This window comes from Nerophis lumbriciformis, linkage group LG11, assembly GCF_033978685.3.
Source record: "Nerophis lumbriciformis linkage group LG11, RoL_Nlum_v2.1, whole genome shotgun sequence".
Classification (NCBI taxonomy): Eukaryota; Metazoa; Chordata; class Actinopteri; order Syngnathiformes; family Syngnathidae; genus Nerophis; species Nerophis lumbriciformis.
In genome coordinates, this window is record NC_084558.2 from 4,406,342 (window position 1) to 4,423,068 (window position 16,727).

The 16,727-nt window shown below is 37.7% G+C and overlaps 1 protein-coding gene across 10 annotated transcripts in view; it reads left to right on the forward strand.

Annotated features, from left to right (window-relative positions):
• The first annotated feature begins 281 nt into the window (after positions 1-281).
• Positions 282-16,727, forward strand: part of ntn2 (netrin 2) — an 89,344-nt gene continuing 72,898 nt past the window's right edge. For 2 of the 10 annotated variants that reach the window (XM_061967677.1, XM_061967681.1), the window contains exon 1: positions 822-934. The gene's annotated coding sequence lies outside the window, so the exon portion shown is untranslated. Of the gene's footprint in view, positions 343-426; positions 557-821; positions 935-2,467; positions 2,556-5,383; positions 5,493-14,043; positions 14,185-16,727 lie in introns of those variants that run through there. The other 8 variants (XM_072914060.1, XM_061967680.1, XM_072914061.1 and 5 more) reach the window with 8 other exon arrangements.

Consider the following 16,727-nt stretch of genomic DNA (forward strand, 5'->3'; position numbering starts at 1 on the left):
TACGTAAGTAGTAAAACCTTAAAGTCGCATCTTAAGTGCACAGGAAGCCAGTGCAGGTGAGCCAGTATAGGCGTAATATGATCAAACTTTCTTGTTCTTGTCAAAAGCATATGTATTTATTTACTTGTCTGTTGTCAATAAGAGGTGTTTAACATGTTTAATGTTGACATTTTTTTTATGGCAAAATAAAAAATAATAATAATGGCATTCATTTTTATTTATTTAAAAAAGGTTTACAAATAAACTTTTAGTTAGCCCAATTGAAGCCATGAGTAGGCGCTATGAGGTGTTTGGCCACCAGAGGACGCCCATTCCCTGTTAAAGCAATTGCCGAAGAAGAAGGTAAGCATCTTTTTGACTTTGTAAGAGTTAACAAAAATGAAGCCAATTAATAAAAAAATGTTAATATAGGTGCTTTCTTTGCAGCAGGCCTATAACTACAGACGCCGTCGTCGTTGTGTATGGGATGTCCATAAAAGAGGTCTCACATTTCGGACAAAAACGACCACTTTAGGCTCCCAAGTGTGACAACTTGAAGGAGAAGCTTCCATCTCATGTGAGTTTCTTCTGCTACTTCTACATGCTTCTGTGCTTTGAAACCTGACTCATAAGATATTGAAAGACATCTTTAATGAAGATTATTAGCATTTAAAGCCCCACGTGGGACATATCCTGACTAAAATATGTGTCAAATGTATTGGACTTTGATTGACGTGTCAGCTGGGAGTGTTCTTCCCGTTTGCTAATTAGCAGCAGCTGATTGGCTTCAGCGGTGTTTGTTTATGCGCATGCGCACCTTCGTGTAGCCCTGTATTATGAAGCTGGCTTGTGTTGGCTGAGTTGAATAATAATAAGAGCCCTGTTTCCTTAAGAGGATGGTACACTGGATTCAAGAGGAATGTTGATCAGCTTAAAAAAAGAATTTTTGATGAAGGTAATGCACCTTTAAAGGGCCTATTGTACTGTACTGTGACTTTTTTGCACACGTTCATGTTGATTGTTAACTATATTTAACAATCAAGTTAAATATAGTTAATTTACACAAGTTTTTGTGTAAAAGTAGACAGTTTTATGTCGTCCACAGCTCCTTTACCACATGGGGTCCCCCAGGGCTCAATCCTTGCCCCAATTTTATTTGCGCTTTATTCTCCCCCTTGGTTCTATTTTTAGGAAGTACAGTATTGCATTTCATTTTTATGCCGATGATTGCCAGATTTATTTTCCCATGGCACAAAATAACACGGTTCAACGTCTTATTGACTGCCTGCACGACATCAAAGTCTGGCTTTCAGCTAACTTCCTGAGCCTAAATGAAGATAAAACAGAAGTTATGTTGTTCGGTCCAAGTCGCTCTCCCTCCCCCAACGATGACCTCGGCACTCTGACCCCGTATCTCAGCGACTCTGTCACAAACCTGGGGGTAAAGTTTGACTCAGATTTTAAATTCGAAAAACAAATCAGCAGCGTCGTTCAAAAAAGCTTTTATCAATTACGCCAAATAGCGAAAGTGAAACCGCTTCTATCAAGACATGATCTTGAGAAATTAATCCACGCTTTTATCTCGACTCGTCTTGATTATTGTAATGCCCTGTATGTTGGCATTAGCCAGGCCTCCCTCGCCCGCCTGCAGCTCGTGCAGAACTCTGCTGCTCGTCTGCTAACACAGACCCGCAGACATGAGCACATCACCCCTATTTTAGCGTCCCTTCACTGGCTCCCTGTGCGTTACCGAATACATTTTAAACTCCTTTTATTTGTTTTTAAATGTCTAAACAACCTCGCGCCAACCTATCTCTCCGACCTCCTTCAGCCTTACTGCCCCACCCGATCCTTAAGATCAGCCGATCAGCTGCTGTTGACGGTCCCTGACACAAGGCTGAAGCTTAGAGGTGACAGAGCTTTCGCCGTTGCTGCTCCCAAGCTCTGGAACGACCTACCCCTGAGTGTTAGACAAGCCTCCTCTCTTCCTGTTTTTAAATCTCTCTTAAAAACATACTTTTATTCCATGGCTTTTAACACTGAGTGATATCCATCCTGCAATGGCGCCCCATAATACACCTGCTGTGATCCTGTTTTTATGTTTTTATGTTTTTATTAATTCTATTTTAATTATTTATTTTTTATCGTGTTCTGTTTGTGTTGTGTTGTGTTTGCTCGGTACTCGTTTTATCTTTTAACCTGCTCATTGTACAGCACTTTGGCTACCTGTGGTAAATTTTAAATGTGCTCTATAAATAAAGTTGATTTGATTTGATATTGGACAATTTTCCATTAAAAAAATCAAATTGTTAGAATAAAATAAGTGAATTGATTAGATAATACAAAAACTTTCACAAACAGGATATAAACAGGACATGCATGAATAACAAGATTATCCAATATTAAAAAGAATACATTAATGAATGAAATAGTAATAATGTTAACAATAAACAACTTTAAACATTCTTGTTATTCTTACTATAAACAGATTATATGATGTCTGAAACGACTGGGTCGCATAGTGATGCGGGTGTGGTTCTCCCAAGGATGCAGACGGCTTCGGACACAGCTTGCAGGTAGGAAAATGATTTATTTTAAATATAAATCATAAGATGAATAAACAAAAAAACATGCATGTAGCACAAAAGGCAAAACAAAAGGACTAGCGTGGGAGCTAGCAGGAAAAAAATAGCATAGTGTGAAAAGCTAGCAGAAATCTAAGTTATCGTTATCAGTTGTATGGGAACAAACTAGGAAGCCAGGGCAAAGACTAAATAGCCCTCTGATTAGTGCCCGGGCAACAGGTGCGCGTCCCGAACACTAACCAGAGGCAGGTGCATGTAATCGGTTGACATGGCAACTGAAAACAAACAAAATCAAGGTGCTGAAAACACGTGACTCAAACATAAACAAACTATGATCCGGGCAGCGGATCGTAACAATGTCATCCTTATATGTTTATACGGATGTTCTCATTCATCCACATCATCCTTTTAATGATAACGATAATTCTACTAATAATAAAAACACATACATAACATAAGTGGTACAGTACAGGCAAACATATACACAAGTAGGGCTGGGCGATATGGCCTTTTATTAATATCTCAATATTTTTAGGCCATGTCAGGATACATGTTATACATCTCAATATTTTGCCTTAGTCTTGAATTAACACTTGATGCATATAATCACACTAGTATGATGATTCAATGTGTCTACATTAAACCAATCTTGTTCATACTGCATTAATATATGCACATTTTTAACTTTCATGCAGAGAGGGAAATCACAACTAAGTCAATTTACCAAAACTGTATTTATTAAGCAGTGGCACAAACATTCATGTAATTTCAAAACAGAAAGTGCAAGATTGTCAGAGACATTTTTTAAAACAAGCTATGAATGCACTTTTGTGCATGATGTCACTAAGATGACGTATCAAAACAACACCAAATTAATGTACACTTTTTTGTACAGAACGCCACTACAATAGTTTAAAACAAATAAAGTGCACTTTTGTGCATGATGTCACACAAGACAATAACTGTCAAATACAAATGAGCTGCATAATAGGAAATCAAATAGTGTATGTCCTTCGCTATGTGGTAGGTTACTGTGGAGTGCGGACGTTCTCTCCGTCTGTTGTTGACTATTTTTTTCATACGGCGTTGATGTGGAAATGGAAGACGCCAGGCTCAATTGGGTCAGTGCTGCTTGCTTGGGCATTTTGTTGGTGTGGCACCGGCCGGAGATGTTGACATGCAGAGTTTCAAGCACGCCGTATTCTCTCGCGGGTGACTTTTCAAATGATGCTACAAATTAGTAGTGCCGTTACTTTTTTAGCTACGCTTTTGCCGAATACTTTACATATTACGGTTGTCTGTTCAACATCTTCCCGCTAGAAGCCAAACCACCGCCAGACGATGCAAGTAATAAATAAAACAAAAAAACAATCATCTTTAACATGTTATTAGTCCTATTATATTAACATGCTGAATAATACATTTACACTTATAGATAAAATACATAATAAATTGAATAAAACAAAAAGTGAACAAATAAGTACAAATACAGACAGTTTTCGTATGGACAATTTTTTGCATAATTTAGTTTTGGCAAGAAATTCAACACAATGCCCCGTTTTTTTGGAAACTGTCTTGTTCTTGCCGCGTTTGCCAACAAGAGTCTTCAATAAAGCTAAACGCAATGATAAATGGAATTCATATTTATTTGACATTGTTTTCTTGCTTGTAAAACCTTAATTATTCTCTAAGAAATATGTTGTAGAAACTAGCAATTGGGAGGTTTGTGATTTCCCACTGTCTGTGAACACGACGGGTTGATTTCTGATTGTGTATGTGCGGGTGGAAGAGGACTACAGTTAAGTTTGTAAATCATTTTTTTCTTTTTAGATCGTGGACCTATGTGTTATGCCCTGAACAGGCTCTGCTTAAATCTTGGTAGATGCTTCAGTTTTTTTTGTTCATAATTGTGAGTGTTTGGAACATATTATAATCATATAAACTATAGTATAAATGAAATAATAGATGTATTTATTTATGTATTTATTTGAATTAGGACAATGCATATTCATCAACAAAGAGCAACAATGTAAATATGCTGGAGTTAGCAAAATAGCTCATTTTCACCGTTGTCCTAAGGCAGGTTAATCTGATAAACATTCAACAGGTCATGATACAAAAGAATACATAAATCACAAGACATTACAAGCATTCCATAAGCTCAGACCATAGACAAAAAAAAACCAAAAAAAAAACAAGTGAACAAACAAGTGTTAAACAACAGTATTGGTATTAATTTGAATTAAACACAAATACAACAGTTAGTGTACAGTCTTAATGCAGTAGATTTAATTAAATATATAATATTTTGAATCACAATCCACATATATTTATTTATATTATTATATGCTCTTCTCACACTACAGCAACCATATAATTTACATTTATATTTAAAATGGAAACCTTCTGCACAGGGAAGCACAATAGTGATGCAGAGGTATGTGTGTGTGTGTGTGTGTTAAAAAAGAAAGAATGGTGGGAGCAGTGTTGGTGTTTGTGGTGGGAAAACAGGATATTGACACAATTGGTCGTTTTTATTTGAGTGTTTTGGTTTGATGGTGACTCATTGGCAACACTGTAATTAGTGTGCAATCAAGTTAAACAAGGACCAAACACATGTAGTGTAATTTGAATATTCTCAGCCCTCATCTGTGCGTACACACACACACACACACACGCACACCTCTCACCCCCTCCTCTCCCGCACACATGGTTGGGGAAATGTGTGTTTGATTTGAATAGGGAGTTGCCTACCCTGCTCTCGCTTTACAACATATGGACGACTGCTCACATCTCAGTTGGGTCGAGGCGAGCATGAGAGAGAGAGAGGTGGACTTTGTTGCTTGCCTTTAAGGGAAAGAGACATTTAAGGACGCGTAGGACATCTTAAAGCCTAATTGGTGTGTCACAAATAAAGGTCCTTGCAGGGTAAGTTGTATTATATTTGGATACTTGCATGTGTGCAATGGCAGATTACTTCAACCTGTCATTACTGAGAAATAAAGCAAATGACTGTCATTACTTTATTATTATAGGCTCAGCTTTGTGGGATCCTGTCTGTCTGTGGGATGTGAGCGCATCCCACAGACAGGTGTCACTCTCACTAGTTAAACGACACACGAGAAAGTATTTCTCTGCAGAGGAGGCGCAAGCTTTTTAGGAGCCACTCTTGAGCCAAAGTGTGCATGCCAAAGCAAGCAGTGCACCTCTCGGCTGCAGTATTCCTTCAACATGCGTGTGTCACTTCCAATATTTTTCCAGCTCACACTCTCGCCACCTGAACACGTGTCTGCAGGAATTAAATTCTAGGAAGACAATTTAAAGTAAGACACTTCCAAGGTTGTATTATTATTGATCCTGTGCAGGGCAGCTGGTGGTTTAATCAGCCGAAAAGTGTGCTTTTAGGAATACCACATAGATGGATGGATAAAGTGTAAAACATACTTTATTGTAGCTTTAATGACACAATTGCTTTTCATTAACATGGTACCCGTAAAACTACTGCTTGTTTTTGTTTTGTTGACACTTGACTTGTACAGATTGGGAACATACCTGTGCTTTCTTTGGACAGTCACACTGGAGTTTAGTTGTGTACATTACTGAGTGATTTAATGTCTATTGCACATTACAAAAAAGACCCCAAGTGTTATTTTCTGTGTTGCTTTATTCTATCAATATTGACTGACTGCATAGTCAGTCCATCAATATTGTCCAAAATGTAGCCTTGGAATTTAGACTGTTTAAAAGTGTTTTTAGTAGGGACCATGCAGTTTTGTGTGTCTGCAGTTTTAATGCTAATGAGTTGTATTTGTCCACACCTGTTTCTGACAAAACGTGTGGCTCCATGTGGCGATGTTGTGCACTTTATCCACATTTACATGTACACTCTAACTTGTTTAAACTCTTGTCATACATCACAAAAAGGTAACTGGGGATGTTCTGATCAGGGTTTTATGCTGCCGATTCCGATACCAAAACTGATACCAATCACATGTAATATCTCTACATTTTTTTTATGTATTTATGGTGAGTGCTATTGACAGTTTAACAATACCAATACAATATTTGAACTCGTACCTTATTCTCTTCCTCTGTGTGTACATTAATATGTTTTATCTCGTCCTCCAGTGATAATGCTACTTAAGACAGAATTGCAGTTTATTTGTCGTATTATATTGCACGTGATTATTGTTAGCTTAGAGGAGCAGCTTCACATTGTGTATGGAGACACATAGCTATAGCTGCTAGCTTCTTGTTAGGCTGGGGACCAAAAAATTAATAAGATTGGTGTTTGTGATCGGCAAAAAAAAAAGCATTAATCGGCTATGATGATCGCATACTTTTTCAGAAAAATCGTCTGATACTGATTTAAGGCGGTTCGATTGGCACATCTCTAATGGAAACATTGAGGTGTGTACTTAAAGAAAAAAGAAATAGTGGGACAGGAGGAAACAAATGTTTGCAACACTAGCCTAGCGTTGTCTAAGTTAGTGTTGACTCACATTTTAACAACAACATCATGCTAAGTTAGCTTAAGAAAGCTTACAACTCACACATCTGTAGCTGACTGACAAATAGTTGGAAGAATTATCTGCATTTTTTTAAGATGTGTAGTGAAACCTGATTATTATTTTTTTTCATTTTGTATTTTTTTTCAAAGCTGTTCTCTGTGAAATGGCATATCTATACATGGTGCGGGCCCATCAGCTGAGGTGGTATGATGTCCATAAGGAAGGAAAGTCATAAACCAGCTCAGGGTTTCCCCTACATTGATCGTGACGCCCTGCCACTGCAAAATAAAAGCCGCCACACTTAAAAAAAAACAAATTTCCCATGTGAAAACAAATTCAAAGAATATATTGTATGAATGGATATGTTTACCCTATTATTTCCACACTATTGACTAGTGATGCACCGAAAATTTGACCACCGTAAAATGACTTGGACCATTGAACACACTGCTGAAACGGGATGTTGTAACGATGTAAGCAATATGCATGCAATTCTCTGGAGCAGAGGTAGCACATACTTTAATAAATTAAGTTCAAGTTAAGTTAAAGTACCAATGAAGTTAAAGTTAAGTTAAAGTACCAATGATTGTCACACGCACACACTAGGTGTGGTGAAAGTTGTCCTCTGCATTTGACCCATCCCCTTGTCCACCCCCTGGGAGATGAGGGGAGCAGCGGTGGCCGCGCCCGGGACTCATCTTTGGGGATTTAACCCCCAATTCCAACCCTTGATGCTGAGTGCCAAGCAGGGAGGTAATGGGTCCCATTTTTATAGTCTTTGGTATGACTCGGCCAGGGTTTGAACTCACAACCTACTGATCTCAGGGCGGACACTCTAAACACTAGGCCACTGAGTAGGGTAATATATTTGAGATATGCCCGTGGACAGCGATATACAAAATGTGCAATGTGCAAATATCAAGAGGACAGTGGTGCTCTTTTAAGGAGAGAAAGTGAAGCAAGTGTGACTTCAGGCTCGCTGTTTGTTGCGGACATCGAGCGGCTGATGTAAAGAGTCTCTAAACACAAGTTTTCAATAACACCAAAAAAATATGAAATGTGTTGATAGTCGTTTATACTAAAGCAGTGGTTCTTAACCTGGGTTCGATTGAACCCTAGGGGTTCGGTGAGTCGGGCTCAGGGGTTCGGCGGAGGTCAAAACACACGACTCATCGTGTAAATAAAAACTTCTCCCTATCGGCGTATTACGGATACGGCAACAGCAGAAGTCACACTGTTTTGCAAGTGTGTAATGTGTTGTGAGTTTATGCACTGTGTTGGTTTTGTTGTTTGAACAAGGTGATGTTCATGCACGGTTCATTTTGTGCACCAGTTAAACATGGTAACACTTTAGTATGGGGAACATATTCACCATTAATTAGTTGCTTATTAACATGCAAATTAGTAACATATTGGCTCTTAACTTGTCATTATTAAGTACTTATTAATGCCTTATTCGGCATGGCCTTATTATAACCCTGACCTATCTAAACCTGGCCCTAACCCTAACCAAATAACTCTAAATTAAGTCTTTGTTATTTAGAATATGTTCCCCTAGTGTCCAAAAAACTCTAAATTAAGTCTTTGTTACTTAGAATATGTTCCCCATACTAAAGTGTTACCAAAAACATATAACTTTGTCTTGAATTTGAAAAAAAAACATTTTATTTTTGACTAAAGAAGGGTTCGGTGAATGCGCATATGAAACTGGTGGGGTTCGGTTCCTCCAACAAGGTTAAGAACCACTGTACTAAAGAAAAAGTCACTAAAAGCAGTGGTCCCCAACCTTTTTGTAACTGCGGACCGGTCAACGCTTGAAAATTTGGTTGGTTTTTTGGGGGGGTTTTTTGTCATAAAAAAATACAATCATGTGTGCTTACGGACTGTATCCCTGCTGACTGTATTGATCTATATTGATATATAATGTAGGAACCAGAAATATTAATAACAGAAAGAAACAACCCTTTTGTGCGAATGAGTGTGAATGAGTGTAAATGGGAGAGGGAGGTTTTTGGGGTTGGTGCACTAATTGTAAGTGTATCTTGTGTTTTTTATGTTTATGTTTAATTAAAAAAAAAAAAAGGTTTATTTATTTATTTATTTTAAAATTTCTTGTGCGGCCCGGTACCAATCGGAGAAGTCGAAACTTGAAACATATAACAAAGTACAATAAGCAGCAACATTAAAAAAAAAATTGAGCAAAACAATATAAAAATATATATGTTAATACTAATTAACACATATTTGTTTTTAAATGCATGTGTAACATTTTGTTTAGCCTTTTTAATGAAAATATATGCATCATTGCAGATTATGCAAATTATATGCTGACATCATATTGACCACACCCCTAGCCACGGCCCCACCGACACAGGCATATGGCGATTTGGGAGAAACCCTGAAGCTCTCTCAACTGTTTATAACATAGTTGAAAATGTCTATTCTGCATGATAGGAGACCTTTAGCTCTCCCAGGGTGATATCAACCCCCCAAAATGAACTTCACCTCCTCAAAGCTCACACAGTCTCTACTATTAAGCCCGTCGGCACCTGAAAGCGAGAGTCCCGTCCAAGCTTTCTTATCTTAACTGCTTCAATAGACTTAAAGTATGCCCCTATTGCCCCCTGAAACAGTGTCAGCCACTTGACCTACTTCTCACCACTAACCCCTGGAGCCAATCCACAAGCAAGAAGAAAACTCTCAGAATGTGTCATGAATCAACCCCATCAGCGTTGCTCTTTGTTGATTAATCATCATCATTTAATTGCATTGTGCGTCCATCAATAACACCAGCAAGAGAAGGTAGAGGCAGGAGCGAGCCACATGATGTGTACAAGCTAATCCAAGGCACCAATCTGCAGATTTTGGTCATCCTGTTATGTGAGTGTGCGTGTGTGTGTGTGTGCGTGTGTGTGTGTGTGCGTGCGTGACTGTGTGAGGTATTTATGAACCCACAAGAAAAGGTGGTTGCACTGGGACAGAGAAGGCTGTAACATAAGCAGATAATTTTCAACTCCTTTGAATAACTTGGCTCCCTTCACGTGAACAAGTAAAGTCAACATTTCCAATATGTTTTTCTACTTTGGCTCCTCCAACAGTTCAACACGGCAAAGTCATGAAAATACGCACTCTTTCCCCGAGTCTTTTATTTAATTTGTAATGCCTGTAGCTATCCTTCCCCTTCTTGACTCGTGTTTTTTATTGTTTCATGAGTTGAACAAATTTAACCTTAGTAATCAGTGGTTTTCAAAGTGTGGCACAGTGAGCCTCCCCTCAGAGAACATAATATGCTTGCAGGCCTCCCTCACTCTCTGACTCATTTTTCTGGAGCATATTTCGTGGTGTTTTCTGCTCAACCTAAAACCTATTTCGATTTACACTCCAAATATAGGAACTAAAAAATCCATCCCTTTTCTATCCTTCCAAAGAATTTGCGATGTTGCGATTGCACCAATTCACGCCAATTCAAATCCCTGCGGATTATGCACATTGTGGCCAATCATGGTCATTTTTCCCAATCAAAGGGGGTGCCGTAGTGGTTTGTGAAGCCCATTGAGGCACATGTGATTAAGATTACAGATATACTTGATTGACTTTGAACGTGTAACGATATATCAATCTTTCCCGTTCCCGTCTACAGCGCTAGTAGGCCTTCCAGGCTTCAACAATCAACATTTAGCAACACACTCACTTTGCTAGTTCACATGTATTTGTTTATATATATAACCTTTATTTATCCAGCCAATTAGTAACAGAGTTTCATTTGCAATTCCGCCGATAGTGATGTGTGATACCCCTGATTTTCTTTCCGATCCGATACAGAGTAAAATTCAGGCTGGTATCGACGATTCCGATCCGATAGCAATACTTTGTGCACATATACCTAATGTGTCTGATAAAATTTAAAAAGGAGTGTATTTCAAATGTTGATGCTTTTGTGGAATCATCTTAAACGATATAAAATCACTGGGCAAAACAAATGGTAGCATTATTCTGCACTGAGTGAGTTATCTTATTAATATTCAACTCTATGTAGTGTCTCTAAATAGTCTACGATAAAAGGATACATACACTTGCTGTTTAATTATACTAAGAGACTTATTTTAATTGCCAGTAATGTTCTTAAATAAATGACGGACTAAATGACAGCACAGTGTGCCGCTGCATTACGTACTTACTCAGGCGGAACAAAAAGAAGTTCCCACCAATTGTGTTTCATTTAGACAATGATTTAGTTACTTTACACTGTGTTTCTGTTAATAATAAGCGATTTATCGTCCTATCGAGGATGTTTTTTAATGCTGCAACTTGAAAGAGCATATAATGTCGCACTTTGCTCGACGGATGTGTTATTTATCTCAAATAACTAAAGTATCAAAAGTATTGATAGTTTGATTTGGGAATCTATATTTTTAGCATAAGATCTGGTATCGGCGGTTTCGTTATTTCAGTATCAATCCGCACATCACCAGCCGACGTAGCATTGCATAACAGAGATGTTGAAGTGTGATGATGATCTTTCATTGTGTCTCATTTACCCACAAAAATTACAGCTATAAATCCCTCTCAACGGTTCACAAATGCCCTTAATGTACGGGAGTAAATGTGTTGGAACATAAAATCAATGGTCAAGCCTAAAAATTACTTTTCAAGCAACAAAAAAAAATATGGAAAATGTCTGCAACATTTTTTTGGGCTTTATTGATTTCACGGAATGCGTAACAATATTTGCTATTTCTTTTAACAACAACAACAGCAACTACTACTACTACAACTACTAATCATGGCAGACTTCATGAGTGCCAACAAAGACTACTTTGGGGGAAAATGATGATCCAGAACCTTATCTTTTTGAGCCTGAATATACAGAGGATGCACTACAGTTTTAGAAGCTAGGTTCTAAGAAGATAATGCTCCAGTAAAACTCTTAAGCATCATGCAGCTGTAGTGCTAAGTGCTAAACAAGAAATACAAACTGCAAAAAATAATAAACCAATCACTTACTGTACAATGTCTGCTCTCACTGGGATGCCAGCTGATGGGATGTTTGTCTTTCAGCTCAAAACTCCCGTTTAAATTACTTCATCATAATCCTCACTTCTCAGGTAAATAAATGCTGGGAGCAAATAAGCATATGTTTGTGTTTTCCTAGCGATATCTTTGGGTCTTTTAATTTCAAAGTTGACCAACTTCTCGCCTTATGGCCAACCTTCTACTATACAGATGTAAGACATAATTTATAAACTAGCACAAACTTTGACCAATTCAGAGGCAACGCAGCAGCTCAGTATGTCAAGAGCTGCAATAGTTACATTACATCTGTGATTATGGTGGCGTGTTACTAAAAAAATAGTTCCTTGGCATTAGCAATAACAACGCTGCTAATACTTGGTTAGTATGCATGTGTTGACAGTTTTGGATGTTTTTGTAGGGGGCTTTATAAACGGAACGGAATAGATGAATCCCATTAGCTACTTTTGTAGCCGTCTTGCACTAGCCCTCTTTTACAATTCAGACCGCACAACAAGTGTTGTTATTTTAAAAATCATAATCGTATTTAAGTGCACGCAGACTACCGTATATGCCTGAATTGTTGTCAGGAATATTTAAGCATTATTATACATACAAATCTAGAATAATGCTAAATCTCACAATTAGAAGCCAGTGTCCGCACCTTTTTATGGATCTGCACCAAAACCTAATAGGTTTTTATTCTTAGATCTTTGAATATTTTTGTGAAAATTGATTCAGTCAAGCACACAGTTATTAATACAATTATGGTGGATGTAAAAACAAGATGTATCTCTCTAAAATAGACCAGATTTGCTACTTATAATGTGTTTAATTTTTTTGTTCATGGTGTCATAAATGTGCTATATGAAACACATATACACATTCTGTACATATACATTCATTGTACAAACACATATACACATTCTGTACATATACAAGTACATATGCATACTTACACTCATGCACATAATCACGTTTCATCAAACATATATTAACGTTGTTGCCCTAGGGTAAACTGGGTGTAACACATGGCACACTGACAAAGCTTAACCTATTGTGACTATAACAATCTACAAGGTTAATGTAGGTTGCTTCTCTTTCTCCCCCTCCATTTTTCTGCATTCTTTCGTATCTCAAGTTATCATTACGTATATGTATTGTTGCATTTAAACAACTGTATTGTTGATAATAAAGGTAAATTATTGGTATTGTTCATTATCAATAGCGCTATTTCTATTGGTATTTGTATTGATCCATTTGTAGTGTAATAATGCTCATTGTCATTTCTGTATTATTTTTTATTTTTCGCTAACTGCTTATTTGCTATTACTTTTACCATCATATTTGTACATGTCATATTTGCTGATGTTGCTCTATTGTTGTTGTTGTTGTTTGCTGTTGTTGTTTTTGTCTCTCTGTCTAATCCCCCTCTTGTCCCCACAATTTCCCCCTCTGTCTTCTTTTTTTTTCTCTTTCTATCCCCTCCTGCTCCGGCCCGGCTGCACTAAATGATAATATAAATACATTTAATAAAGTCAAATACAAATAAGGCAACAAGAGAAGTATCCTACACTTCTCTTTTGTAAAGTAAATCTGAACAGCCGACATGGGCATCTACATCAACTATATGATTTGCCTGAGAAGCTGGACAGGACATTTAAAAAAAAAAATAAATAAATAAAAAAAAAAAAAATGTGCTACATGTAAAAAATCATCAAACATGGCCTATAGTTGTCTCTGAATGCATCACCCAATTTATATTCCATGTGTGGAAAATGACGTTTTACTGCAGTGAATGGGGGTGTGAGTCTACACAAATTGCACATTCTCTTTTTAAGAGGTGAGAGTAAAGTCAAAGTGGTCTTTTGTTGTTATTTCTGTTCTCCTGACAAATTGCGTGGGCGCTCACCTTTCGCGGCGCCTGTTAAAGTGTTAAAATACCTGTCGTTCGTCAGCGTGACACCTCAGATGTCTCTTCGCGGAGAGAAGACGGACCAGGGCCGAACATGCGCATGCTTCATCCTGCCTGTACAGTACTCCCCGCATCCCGCTTGGCCTGCATGCATGTGTTGGCCACACGTTTCCTCCAGATGCAGGTGTGTGTGTGTTTGTGTGTATATGTGTGTGTGAGGTCTGCACCTCTGCCCACCAACTAGATTTTTCATTCAAACACACACATTTTGAGTTGAATTTTACGCTGGTATTAAAGTTATTTACCGCTCAAAGGCCATCTTGTGTGTACATGTGTGTTTAAGTGGAATTCACACAATAATCCCAGAATTCCAAGCACTTAATACAAATTCATAGTGGCTGAATGCTTTCAAAGGTGTTTGAAAGACTGCCCACTTCTTTCTTTAAAGTCTTCCATCCCACCAAACAAGTCACATCTTTCTAAAGCCATTAACACTTATTTTGAACATTATTCAGCCTTACGGCTCCAAATTTCCCACACAATCCAAATGGAAAATGTAAAGCACTATTAAGTAATAATGGTGGCACTTTTTTGCATACAGGGCTTCTTCTACAGTTGTTTGTGTTTTTATCACAATAGCAGTAAATGCAAATACAGTATGTTACTGCCCTTGCTTTGCCATGCAGCGCAAGAGATGGCCTGACTGGCCCACCAATTGCTGTATACCAGGCCGATGAATATACACTGTTCTTTTGATAACAAGCTAGTCTTGGGTGATAACGCAAGTTTTCCTACCCATATTAAATCAAGTAACAGGGCTTGGTATCGACAATAACAATGCAGATACTATAGTAGTCTAATCAGACTCATATTTTAACTTTATGTTGCTCAAAGTATTGATCAGCTATGCACGGGTACAACATACAATTATACTTACCAATACCATAGCATACTAATATACAGAATAGATACAGGTCTATATTGGTTACTTTTACTACATACCTTTTTATACCTGTATAATTGTTCTACTAGGACTGTCAAAATTACCAAGTTAACTCATGTGATTAATTACAAAAATATATTGCATTTCCCATGTACACACTTAAAATAATCATGCAATTTATTTCAACCGTACAAGTTCTTTTACCATAACTGCGATACAGTCAGTGACTGCAATGCATGCATCAGTACAAAAATGAGTGAGGAGACTCAAACTGGTTTCACTCTAAAATACACCCTGACTGGACTTCAGATGAAACTGTTACCAAGTTGTGTGCAAATACATGACATATATTCAAGCAACATGTTTAAAAACGTTCCTGGATGATATTCTTACAATAAAATTGCATTTGTGTACAAATATTGGGGTCTTTTCTTAAGCAAGCGAGTATCTCCTGTGATTAATCATGATTAATCCAAATTCCAAAATGGATGGATATGGTTAATCTGATCTAAAGAAAATTGTATTTTGAGAGCCTTTGTTTATACTTATTATTACTGTGATATTGACACGACAGACAGATTACAATGAACTGAAAAGTGGACCAATTTTTTGAATATGCACTGCTTATAGTAAGAGGCGACAGTAAAGTAGTTCCTGCCAACACGGTATCATTGACATTCTGTAGTAGTTTAACAATTTTACATATTGTTGCTTTAAAAAGGAAAGTCAAGTTTTGTCTTGTTTGATGTTAAAATAGAGGTTTTATTCTAAGAATTTTTAGATAAACAAGATATCACACCATCGTTGTGCAAGGCTGCTTAATTCGATTTTGGCAAATTAACCCTCTTTAACCCCCAAGTCCTAGTACCTCAAACTGTTACCTCAGCTCATGTTTTTTTTTCCTCCTCCTCCTATTTTCTCACCAAAATACTGACCTCACAGAACCCTCCAGACACAGAAAAAATACACTGTAGCTTGTTCAATCAGCAATTTTGTCTTACTTTTGTGCAGATACTGTGAGAACTGCCTTGACCTCGAAATACACCTTGAACCCCCCACCCTCTCTTGCAGTATGGTTCTGGGTGTTGATCTTTAGAATCTTGTTTGGAGTTTGGGCTAGAACATGTTACATTGGTATGTGTCTCATTTTATCAGATGCAAAAATAGGAATAGGGGAGAAAGGGATGCAACTTTGCACTTTATCTTAAATGTATCATTGAAATTTAAAGTGAGGATGAGCAAATTTTTAATTGGATTAGAAAAAATGTGCATTATTAATCCTGCAGACGCCCCTCCTTAGAATGAGCAGGCTTCGGAAATTTGTCAGTGATCCCTCTGCTAATGATGCCCTCAGCTGGGAGAGTTGACCCCCTTCTGGCCTGGGTTCCCACCGCCAAACCCCCACTGCTCCACCCAGCCACCTCCAACACACAGGCTTATACAAACACCAGCATTGTCGTCACCGCTGTGGAGATAGCCGTCATTAGGGCGTGTGACCCCTGTTACCTGAGGCCTGTCAGTCATGTTGACTCATATGGACAGGTTTATTTGCTCTAACCTTGTGTGGGTTACATATAAGACTAGATCCACAGCCTCTATTCCTGAACAAAAATGCACACAGGAGTGAAACTGTTAAAAGTAGAGGTATTCACTTATTTTTACACATAATGTTACTAAATACATTGCCTGCATGGTTAATGGAGGTTTTATACTGGCAACTGTTGCATGCTGGTATAAATTGAATCGGTGTATCAATTGTTCATTTGATTTTTATCTTTTTTCTT